The sequence below is a fragment of the Pan paniscus genome, chromosome 4 (assembly GCF_029289425.2).
Source record: "Pan paniscus chromosome 4, NHGRI_mPanPan1-v2.0_pri, whole genome shotgun sequence".
Lineage (NCBI taxonomy): Eukaryota > Metazoa > Chordata > Mammalia > Primates > Hominidae > Pan > Pan paniscus.
The window spans coordinates 98,676,885-98,689,885 of NC_073253.2; positions in this window are offsets into that span (position 1 = coordinate 98,676,885).

The following is a 13,001-nucleotide window of genomic DNA, read 5'->3' on the forward strand; positions in this document are numbered from 1 at the left end:
ATTCTCCAAGCATGTCAAGCAACTCTTGCCTACAATGTAGTGTGGGAAAATTTTAATATTTGTCACCACATATACATTTTTATTTTATCACCACATGGCATCTGACACAGAAATCTCTAATCTCTTCCCTCTGGAAGGCCTTGGTGGAGTTTCTACTTTGAAGGGAGCTTGGCTCTGGGCAGCCATCTCTAGTGTAAATCAAGTCTGAGGTACTAGACAGTAAACAATATTGTATCCCACAGGGTCTGAGGTGACCTGAATAAGTTCCGCAGTGCGTCCACCATAGCGATGACATCATTACAGCATATGTGTATGCCCATATCTATGTGTAATTGTAATGTATAATTAATACGGAGCTAAAATTAAACTCCTGGGTGAAAAGAGATGGGCAGGCTGAAGAGGCTGAGGAATATTAACCTCTAAGATGCCGCTTGGTTGCAGCAGCTGTAGGATTGCAGTGCTCTTAGCATCAATGTGTGTGTGTGTGTGTGTGTGTGTGTGTGTGTATGTGTATGTATGTGTCTGTGTTCCTTTTTGTTGTTAAGGTTTCAGCCTTGAGGAATGAGAATTTTGCAGTTTATCCACCCTTCATCCCCTCCAAGCTCCCTAAGGAGCCTTTGTTTCATTTAATCTTGTCCTCGGGCCTCTCACTTACGTACTTTCATTTTTCTAGATAGTGTAATTAATTTCTCTCAAGTGGGGAGACTGACAAAGCAGGCAGAAATAGGACATAAGCATCACTTTCCTGTGGCGGCAGTTCCTTCACTCTCTTTTGGCATTGACTTTGGACAAGAAAGTATGTGACCTGGAAAGAGTTCCTGACTCTTGTTTACAAATAGTGCTCACAGCACCCTTCACATTCTTTGACCTTGAAAAGAGGCGACCACGGAGCACAGTTGTTACCCTTGATTATGAATGAAGTTTGACTCTTGGAGAAGGTATTCTTTGAAGCAGTTATCTAGGTAACGAAGTTTATTTTTGTTTATCAAACCCATACATCACTTCAGCCTCTGTATTATGAGTTGTGCTAAATGTACATTACTAAGAATATAGAGAAAGGTTATTTTCACTTCTTTTCTTCCCTAATGACTATGTTAAACTCATGGGCAGGCATGGACTAAACAACCATCTGGCAAGACATGGCTCCTTAACTCCCACTTCCTGTTGTCTACACATTGACTTCTATTTAGCCAAAGGCAATACCATGTTCTACCAGAAGTTATAGTTGTTTAAGTTCTGCATCTCTTGTCTACCCCTTGATCCTGCTTCTCTCCATTTGGACAATGATCTTATTTCTTATTAGTTTTAATAACCTCTGGTTTCAAAGGAAGTTTTCTAGTCCACTACTAGAGCACTTTCTAACAAGGCGTACTACCTGCTTATCACAACATCTTACGATTCACCAATTCCAATGAGGGGTGTGTGTGTGTGAGAGAGAGATTTAACAAAATCATTCATTGACACTTGCTTGTCTGCAGCAGCAACTGTTACATGATTTTCAAGTTTCTCTGTGTTCTGCCTTTGTCACTTCGATCTCAAACAAGCTATTGAACAACTTTGAACCTTGGCCTCCTTATTAGTAAATGGGAATAGAGAAGCAAAGTTTAATTCTCACTGGGTGTTGGGGATTGGCAAAGCATCCAACATAGATGAAAATCTTCAGTATATTTTTTATGTCTTTGCTGAAGTAGAAAAACCAATGCTGAAGTTGCAAAAATATGCATCTTGGAATAGATCAGAATGTATATTTAACTGACTGGAAAGTCCACTTGACAAAATTGGTTTGAATCCTACATCAAATCTGTTGCTATTAAATTGTTATTTTGACAATATAATTTTTGAACTATTTTAATTGCCTGTAATCCCAGTACTTTGGGAGGCTGAGGCAGGTGGATCACTTAAATAAGCCCAGGAGTTCAAGACTAACCTGGGCAACAGGGCAGAAATCCCATCTCTACTAAATATACAAAAATTAGCTGGGTGTGGTGGCACACACCCGTAGTCCCAGCTACTCAGGAGGCTGAGGTGGGAGAATCATCTGAGTCCTGGAAGTCAAAGCTGCAGTGAGCCGTGATCATGCATGGCACTGTACTCCAGCCTGGGTGATGGAGTGAGACCCTGTCTCACATACAAAAAAAAATTTAAATTAAAGTGACTCTTCTGAAAGATTCAAATAGAAAATAAAGCACTAAAAATAATACCACAAAATATATCACTGGCCAAGTATGGTTATTTTTATGATTCTTATATTATTGTTACATTATGATTATGGTGACAAAACTTATTTATATTTACTTATATATGGTTATTTAGAAAATTTAGAGAATTAAATGATAAATGGTAGTAGACCCAGAGTGTCTATAAAAACAGGCTTAGAAGAACAATCTGATTGAAAGAGCTAGAGTTGGTATTAATGTTATGTTTTCATGGCAGGCCCACTGTTTTTGTGCAGTTTTCATGCTTATTAGGGATGACTTTGATGCTGATGAAAATATGGCACTTGTGTTAAAGCTGCATTTGCATAGCAAGTCCAATGTTATTACTTAACTGGTATGCTTATTGGGGGCTTTGAGTACATTGATGAGCCAGTAGTGGGGCTGCAATTTGTTTTTGCCACCACCGTAGAGAGATTCTGTCCCAGATATATTTAGAATTTCTGTTTTAAGTAGAATTTGTTTAAAATATAGTGTGAAGAATAGACATGTAAAGAATTCAAATGTTGCCAATTTCACTCACCACTAATTCCTTGACTTGGAAAGATTTTTCTTTTCACAGAAACAAGGTGTTTGAGAAAAGTAGTTGAGAATTGCAAATGTGATATTGGAGTTATACACGTGCTGTGATTTTTTTTTTTTCCTAAGACACAATATGTTTGCAGGATCTGTGATGTTTGCTCACTTTAAGTCTGGATGCTTGGATAAGCCGAGGGTTCTCTAACTCTATGTTGAAGAGACAGTAAGATTATAGTTTTTTAATATTTTCTAAAAGGCCACTTATCATTTTTTTTCATATTTTATGTCGGTATTTTAAAGGGACAGTAGTGTACATCAGGAATAAGGTAGATCTTGCATCTTGCACAGAAGATACACACTTTAGAAGTCATCAGACCAAGGTCTCAAAGCACTTATGTGATTTGACTTGTGGTCACTCTGTCCTCAAATATTTCATTTGTTACACATTCTACCCAAAACCCTAAGATATCTCATATTTTTCGACAAAATTGCTAAAATGATTAATCACTAAAAAAAAATCTGGAGAAATTGCAGTATCTATACTAACTTTGCAGACTCAAATTTATAAGACTTGTACATATGTGACTACCCCGGGAACTACATTTAACTTTGTAAATCAAGGAGCTAATCTTTGCAAAGGCAAAAGAATGATTGACAGCACAGACTATACTACAGCACTTGTTACATCGTTTCTTATTTTATTCATTTAGTCAATAATATTAATCAGTACTGTCTGTAAAAGTGGAAGATCTAAACACCAAGACTAGAGTAAAATTTGCATTTTTTACATCAAACATCAGCCATTGAAACTTTTATTGATCACTACTTCTTTTGATCACTATGTAAATATAGTTACTCACTAAGAGTCTTGTTTTTAGAATAAGAACCCTTCTGGGACATTTACACAGAAGATACACAATCTAGAATTTATCAAAATCCATTCACAGATCTTACAATGACCAACATAATAACACCGTGTTTGTTCTTTTAACAGTCGTAGTTACAATTCTGAGAACACTGTCTATCAAGTCTGAGTTCTTATAACCACTCTTCCTTTTGATAAGCAAGAACAGAAGAAAAAATGAGAGATATTGTGACCATGACATGCTCACAGTCACAAAACAAGTATAATTAACTTGCAGTTGAAGCTTATCTCCCACTTGTCATATTTTTTCTGCCTAGATCCCTAAACACTGAATTTAGAATCAGTATGTGCACATATTATGTATATTTCCCAGTCCATCATTATTCATTTCTGAAGTTTTCAGTTCATTTCCCAAATTTTTCCACATATTAAAAATGGCCACTGCTTTCTATTTGGGATTTGATGTGCCTAATAACACTATTCCCTCCCATCTAAGTTAGAACACACACACAACACACCATGTGAGATGTGCCACATGCCCACGTACTCCACACACGTACACATAGAGAGGAGGGGACAGGAGAAAGAGACGGCGGGTCACAGGAGACATGTGAAGAGAAAAGACTCAGATTTATTATGCAGATACAAAGTGGAGAGGAATGCTAAACTCATGGAAGCCACATGTGCTTGGTAACACTAAATTGAAGGGATTAAAAACACTGGTAGAGCTAAGACAAACCTAGGTCTCTCTTCAGCAGTACTTACTGCAGATTGTCTGGCTCTGAAGGAGAGAGGGACCCAGAAGCTGTGAGTTGGGCATGTCAGTTCCTTCTCCCAGAATCACCAGGCAGATCGTTTACTTCATCAGGAGGATTGAGTGAGAGAGTGGAGAAATACCAGGGGTATTACTCTAGGGAAGTTTCCCATACTTTTACTGGAATGGGAACATGATTTCTAGTAATAGAATTTTATCAGTTAACAATTTTTATTTATAAAAAAGGAAAACTGACTCAGCAACTGAAGCCAATAAAAGGGAGAATTTAAAAACTGGATCCTATATAGGTGATTCATGGAGCTGGAAAGGGTGAACACTTAGGCACTAGGATGTGTAGACACAGGGAAGCTTCTAGAATGATGGCAGGAGGAGCATGGGAGCTGTCTCTATGGGTCTAGTACGGCTCTCCAAAGGATTCAGCCACAATTTCCTTCAGCTCTGTGTGTTTCTGCTTAAAATTCAAATTGTAGGAGTTTAAGCCTCATTACTCTAGTTTGGTTTAGATACCCACCTCTATTGTCAAGGAGTTTAATTATTGATAGTATAATTATTGATAATTTCATCAATTTCTCATCGTGTGGGGAGGAGTCATTCACTAAGGGAATTTATGCTGGAAAGTTTTTTTTAAAGTAGTGTAAGCATTACATATTCTGATTAGGTTCTATTCTGAAAAAAGGATAATCTGTACATTTTATTAACATGGGATTATACCTATTTTCATTTAAAAAACAAAAATAGTATAATTTTTCTTTAAATTGTCATTAATATCACTTTGGAACAATAATTAAACTTATGCTCTAAGCCTTTTTGAAGGTTGATATAAAAAGGCTACATGAAGGACACCTTTATAGGAAATGTAAACACGTGAAGACAAAATCTTATTGTGTGGTTCAGAACACAAAACTGTTTATCATTCTAGATTAAGCATTTCAAAATTTGATAATGAAGGTTATCTAATCCATCATTTCTCTTTTTTGCCTTGGCTACCAGGAAACTCACAGCTTAAGTCTTTTGTTCAATTATTAAAGGTCTTAGCCTGGGTCTTTCTGTCACGTGTCTCGTGTGCTTTTATCCTTGATTAAATAGTATTTAGGCCTCTTACATTACAGCTAATTTAAATTCCTTTTGGATGTAGGATGAATAGAGTAACTACAACTAGTTGATTAGCTGTATGACTAAAGTGGTTTAATGTATACACAGCTGAAACTTCACTGGAAAATGATATGGGACACTAAGTGTGGATTGGTAGCTCTCTTGGCTGGATTGATACTTCACAATGCACTCAGTTGCTTTCCCAGAGTCCTATGAATTGAGTGAACTTCATTAACTTCTCCAGCTTAAGGAGGTGTGTGTGTGGTGGGGGAGGAGGAGCTGAGATCTGACACACAGAAAAGCTTTCCTGATAAGCCTAATGTTGTCAATAAGGAGCATTTCCCCAGCCCAGACCATACAGTAGCTTCAGAACATAGGCCCGTGTATTCAGTAGTAAGGCTGTTCTTGGGTGAAAGAATGAAGTAAAGAGTTTCCATCCTCTGTTCTTTAGTGGTCCCATGTCTGCCCTAAGAGGCACTTTCTGCTATTGAGATGGTTAATTTTAGTGTCAACTTGACTGGATTAATGCATGTCTAGAGAGCTGGTAAAGCATTATTTCTGAGTGTGTCTGTGAGGGTGTTTCCAGAGGAGATGTATTTGTGAGTCAGTGGACTGAGTGGGGAAGATCTGCCTTGACTGGGGGAGAAGTGGGGGATGGGCACCATTCAATCAGCTAGAAGCCAAGACAGAACAAAAACGGCAGAGGAAAAGCAATTTCCTCTCTCTATCCTGGAGCTGGGACACTCTTCTCCTGTGCTTGGACATCAGAACTCCAGTTTCTTTGGTCTTTGGACTCTGGGACTTGAATCAGTGTAGTATCCTGCCTCCTACCTCGACTCTCAAGCCTTCAGCCTTATACTGAGAGTTTCACCACTAGCTTCCTTGGTTCTGAACCTTTCTGACCTGGACTGAGCCACAGTACCTGCATCCTGAGGGTCTCCACCTTGCAGATGACCTGTTGTGGGACTTCTCAGCCACCAGAATCGTGTCATCCAATTCCCCTAATAAATCCCCTCTCATGTATCCATATCTATCTATATACCTATATTCTATGGATTCTGTCTCTCTGGAGAACACTGATTTATGCAATTATGAACTCTATCCAAACTCTGGCCTTTCTTCTGTCTGCCTCTTCAGTTTCTTTTTTGGGTGGCAGGAAAACAATGGCTCCTTCTTAGGAATACAATTGGATTTTTATGAAGGTGCCTTAGTGCCGATAAAGGATTATTGGTGTGGGACCTTTGAAAAGAATTAAACTGGTGGGAGTAGCTTAGAGGCCAATGTCTTTGATTGGGTCCCCACACAGCCTTTAGAGGAAGCAATGCAGGAAGGATCGAAATTAACCAAAAAAGAGGGACTGCTTTAGCATTTGCTATGATCTAGCACTATGTTCAGTGCTTGCCCCTTTGTTATTTTATTCAGTGGTGGAATATGTGATACAATATGTTCTCATGTACGTTTCCTGAGCCTGTCATGTCTTACATCATTTAGGTCCTTGGACATTCTTCTCAACTTGAGAGTCTCATATTATGACACATTGGGTTTCCATGAAAGTAAAGTCTGAGACAAGGACTTGGGTGCAGGCAGTTTGTTTGGGAGATAATCCCAGGAAGTAGCATGCAGGAATGAGAAGAGTGAAAGCCAGCCTAAGGTTGTGGTATCAAGGGCATTGCTGTAGACAGTAGGGGCTCAATTCTGCTGGGATTGATGCTCAGAATGCTCCTGAGACTTGTTTGCCTGGAAGACAGGCAGGAAGCTGGGGCATCCATCCACTAGCCCTTGCCCCTTCTTGGCTGAGGATTTCTCTGAGAAGGTAACTCCCCTGCACTTGTGGACTATACCCAAGCAGACAAAATAGGCTCCTGCAGTATCAGAGAGGCCCTAAGCAGAAAAACACAGATTATGTTTGAGGTGGGGTGAGGAGAGATGGTTTCATCTAAGCTTTCAAATATTATATACCACAGCTGTCCTAAAATCAGAGGTGGTTTGTGATACAAGGTACTTGAGGTGTCTGCCAATGAAATAATAGGAACTATATCTTGGTCTCTGCCCCCAGTTCCTGGCACAGAGCTCCTAAAACCCTTAGAATTTCCTAAGCAGTAAGGGTGCTAGAAGAATCTTTTGTTCTAATATTTAATCTCTACTCTGGTTACTGACACAGAGCTCACAATTTCCTGAGTTATAGGAGCATCTTTTGCTCTAATGCAGAGACTCTTGGTGCGCTCCTAGATGGAAGCTTCTCACGAGAAAGGCGAAGCCATTACTATAAGTTTGGAGATTTCAGCCCCACCCCTATTCTCTGGAGAAGAGAGAAGGGCTGGAAATGGTTGATAACCCATCATGCCTATGTGATTAAACCGCTATAAAGATCCCCGAACTATGGTATTCAGAGAGCTTCCAGGTTAGTGAACACTTCTGAGTGCCAGGAAGGTGCTGCACCTCACTCAGTGGGGACAGAAGCTTCCACACTCAGGATCCTTCAAGATCTTGCCCTGTGTATCTTCTCATCTGGCTGTTAACCTGGGTTTTTAATTATATTCTTTATTAATAAACTAAGTATGAATAAAGTATTTCCCTGAGTTCTCTGAGCCATTCTAGCAAATTAGTCTAATCCAGGAAAGGGTTATGGGAATCCTGGATTTATAGCCCATCATAGGTCACAACCTGGGACTTGTGACTGGCATCTGAAGTGGAGGCAGCCTTGTAGGACTGAGGCCATAACCTGTGGGATCTGTTGCTATCTCTAAGTAGGTAGTGTCGTAATCAGATTGAATTAGAGGACAACCTACTGGTGTCTGCTGAAGAATTGCTTAGTTGGTGTACGTGGAAATACTTCCACACATCTGATGTCAGAAGTGTTTTGTTAAGTGGTGTATGAGTAGAGGGAAAACAGTTTGGTTTTTCCTCTTGCTGCTATCTTGCTTACTCTGGTTCATTTACTACTCCTTTTATCCATCCATCCATTCAACCAAATGCACTTATTTAGCACCCATTCTATCCCAGGAAATGTGCTAAGCCCTAGGAACATAATGGAAAAGCAAGATATGATCCTCATATTTAAGGGGCTTATATGTTATTGAGGAAACAAATGAGTTCATAAAAAGTAGCAAGAGTCAATTTCCATTAAAAATATATCAGGGACATTTGGTCTTGGAAGAGTCAGAGCAGGTTCTTCTTTCTGGAAGAAGCAAAATGTAAGGTGATGGAAAAGCTAGGTCAGGTATTACCATTAAGCCTCTTATGACTGGTCTTACGCTGTTCAATAAAAGTTAGCTGGATTGGTTGGAACTCTGATAGCTTTACCTATTAAAATTCAGCCTTTAGCAATTTCTGCCAAATAACTCATTAAGTATTAGAATTAGTTTTTTGCCATAGTTTGAATATTTGGCTGGGTAATTGTTGGTTAAGATAACATTTCCATTCTATGGCCATTTTTTCTCGATTACCATTTTATTTTTTTGGCTCTACATACACCTTTGCTGAAAAACCAAAAGCTCACCTCTGTGAATAAAGTGACCTGAGTGTTGCTGATTGTTAAACTTTTTGGCAACTTTGAAGTAAGCAAATGCCAGAGAGAACCCTTCAAGGAGGCATGGAGTAATTAGGGGCTGCAAATTGTCAGCTACTAACAAGGTCCAAGAAGTTTCTTGCTGTGTGAGTGGATTTCCTAGGTTTGCCTGCGTTGGAGTTTAAATAAAAAGCTGTTTTGGCTGCTGATGTCATGTTCCAGAATGCCCAGGTGTACTCTCCCACAGTGCAGTCACAAATGGAGACTGTTTAGCATCACTTGCTGCTGAGAGCAGCTTAAGCTTGCATCTGAGGTGTCACTTTCTGCCTACTGTGGGAAATTCTTCCCAAATGGTCCTTGGCTGGCATCTTGCCCCAGCTAAAATCGATGTAATATATAATCCTTTGAATCTGGGCATCGGGCCAGCATAGCAGGCACATAATTCTCATGCGACAGGGAAAGATGGACATGAGGGAGCTGTACAACAGTATTTCTACAGTCACTTACACACTCTAAAATGGCAGGATCGTACTATAGAATGGACATTCGTGTTAATGATCTTTCTTCTTACCTTCATGTGGAGAGATTTCCTGGGCATATCGGGAGAAATTCATTCATTACTCAGTTCAACTATTCAAAAATATTTATTAAGTTCCCACAACCTGGTAGGCACTGCTGAGACCTGAACATATGGTAATTAACAAGATTGAGAACATCCCTGCTCTCATGGAGATTATATTCCCATGGTAGAGGCAGGGAAGAGACATAAAACTATATAAACAAGAAAATGATCAGATTGATAAATGGCTATCTGTTAATAGAGAAGTAGGGTGATGTGATAGGTAGGGCATGGGTGGATTTTCTGAAGGCTGGCAGGTGTGAAATGTTGGAGCCCATTAGTGGAGCTAGAGCACTGTGGGGCATAAAAGGCTGGGTGATGGTGGATGACCTGCATTGGTGACAATGATGTGACTGTGAGGAGTTAGGGGGAGGATCATCTGTTGGGAGAATGTGAGTAATCAACCTAATCTGGATGGGATGATCAATGGGTATGAAAGGCAAAGGGGATAAGTAAAAGTTATCTTTGAGCTGGGAGCACAAGCCTCTTAGTGGCCTGTGGTGTTGCACCTGTGAGGGCAGTCCCACTTGCTGTGAGGAGGCCAGGATGACCCTCCTCTCCTCTTATGCAGTGTTGTATGGACTGGGACACAAGATGCAGATGCTTATTCTCACTGTGAACTGGGTGACAGAACTGAGGGCTTCTCCAGTTTTCAGGACAAGAAATCCCTTCCACACTCTGTCATCATCCTTTCCTTGAGGGATCTATTCTCCTAACACTTACAGCATCTATGACTTTATCCCTTAGGGAGGATGCATGAGCCAAGAGATGATTTTTCCACTCTATATATATGCACCTGCTATGAATGGCAGGCTGGCAAGAAAATTTTCTGTCCCCTTCTATGGCACAGCAGAAGGCAAATGTGCATATAATTGATTATCAAAGATATGTTATAAATATCTTAAATTTTTCCTTCTTGCAAGTTTCTGTCCAAATGTCATCTCCTTAGAGAAGCTATTTCTCAACATCCTGTCTAAAATACCCACTTCATACCACCTATTTAGCCTCTTTTCTCTGTTATATACTTTTACTTCATTTGGGTTTACTTTTTAAATTTTATACTGACTTCTTGAGTTGAATGCTTAACTCATTATTTTCAATCCCTCTACCCCCTCTATATGTGAATTTAAGATTGTGAATTCTTCTGAAGTATGACATCAGCTGTATCTAATTCTGATATATAGTATTTTAAAAGTTGTCATTCAACTCCAATTTTTTTTTCAAATTTTCATTGTGCTTTAATATTTGAATAACATATTTAAAACTTTTAAGATTTTCAAATGCATGGAATTTGGGGGTTATTTTTTGCTGATTTCTAATTTAATTTTATTTTGCTCAAAGAATGAGGTCTGTATTATGTCAGTGTTTGGTGTTTGTTAAGCTTTGCTGAGTTGTGTTTTATTTGATTAGTTTTTGTAAATTTTCCACGTCTAGTTAGAAAGAATAGCTGTTCTCTAATAGTACTGGATATTATATAAATCTATTGTGATATTTAAATCTTCTGTCTTCAAATTTTTTATACATTTGATTTCTCACTTTCTGAGAGAGTTGTATAAAATTCTCTCATTATGATTATTTTATTTCTCTTGAACAATTTTTTCTCATGTTTTTGTTTATGTATTTTCAAGCTGTCTCATTAGGTGCTTACAGGTTCAGCATTTACAGTGAATTCCTTTTATCATTTTCAAATGCCCCTCCTTTTCCCTGTAATACTTTTAAACAATCTTAAAGCTTTTTTTTCCTAATATTAAAAATGTAACCCCATTTTTTTTTTTTTAAAGATAGGGTCTGGTCCTGTTGCTGAGACTGGAGTGCAATGGTGCCATGATCTTGGCTCACTGCAACCTCCGTCTCACAAGTTCAAGTGATTCATTCTCCCACCTCAGTCTTCCAGGTAGCTGGGACTACAGGTGCATGTCACCATGCCCAGCTAATTTTTATGTTTTTAGTAGAGACGGGGATTCACCATGTTGGTCAAGCTGGTCTGGAATTCCTGACCTCACATGATCTGCCTGCCTTGGCCTCCCAGAGTGCTAGGATTACAGGCATGAGCCACCATACCCAGCCAAAAATGTAATCCCACTTCTAGCAAGTATTTTCTTAGAATAACTTTCTACATAATTTTAGTTTCTATTCTGGGGGGGACCTTAGGGTTGAGTGTTTTCCTTGTTACCATATATAGGTGGATTTCTAATAAGCTATGTAATAGCCTCAGTTTAAATTACAGTTTTATTCTGGTTACTACTTTACTTGGATTTCTCTGCCATCCGAAATTGTGCTTTTTAATTTAGTTATCCCATCTTCTTCTTGTTTTACTTTGTCTTCTTTTATACTTCCATTAAATTAAAAAACTTTCTTTATCCTTTTCTTCTGGGTTTCTAATTATACACTTTATTATAATCTTTAAGGATTTTGCCTTAAAATTTTAGCACGCATTCTTAAGAAAATATAAATGTAATCAAACTCTCTGGCAAACTTTTTGCCATCAATAAAAGGGCTATTAGATGTTCTAATGTTGATTACTCTCATATTCAGTACTTACGTTGCTTGGTTGTGTCTGTTCTATTTTTGTGTGTTTGGTTTCTCTAAGAAGCAGAAGCCATGACATGATTAAATATGCAAGAGATTTATTAGAGGAAATAAAGGTGGGGGGGAGCAGGAGTAGATAGGGTGAGCCTTGAGGCCATCATGCAGGATTAACAGTGGTGAAAGAAGAAATGGAAGGAAATTGAGCAGGAAGAACCTTGGACTTCAATGCAGTTCTGAGAAGGTTTTGGTTAGGATAATGAGGAGTTCTGAGCAAACGTTACCCAGCAGAAGAATTTCATATTGGACAAGAATGATCTGGCTCTGGTACCCCTGAGACTAGACCTCAGAGTAAAGGAAATAGTCCAAAGATTCAGTAGCTGGGGCTGTTAGTTAAATACTCTCTTCTCAACAAATTATCTTGAAAGGATATGTGAGTGGCACACCTCCATGGCTTCCACAGTCTTAGAAAAATATCTCAGACCCATATTCAAGCTAATTCTTTCCTCAGTTCTGTTTAACCTAACCATCAAATTTTTACTTTCAGTGATTACATTTTTCAGTTTTAGAGGTTATATTTGTTTTTCAAATCTGTATAATACTCTTTTTCAGTATCTTAATCTCTTCTTATATTTTCTATACTCTTTTTTAACCATTTTAATTGTTTATTTTATAACTGTATACCTCTCACTCATCTTGGAAAGTTTTCTAACATGTCATAACTTTGTGAACTTATATTCCACTGGTATTTTTTTCTAAGGCAGTACAGGGAAGATTTATTTGCTGCTGCCTGATTCTCTAGAGATACTTTTGGCTCAGAATATACTTCCCTTAATTCTTAGCTTATAAATTATTATACCACTCAACTGGAACTCAAAACTCAT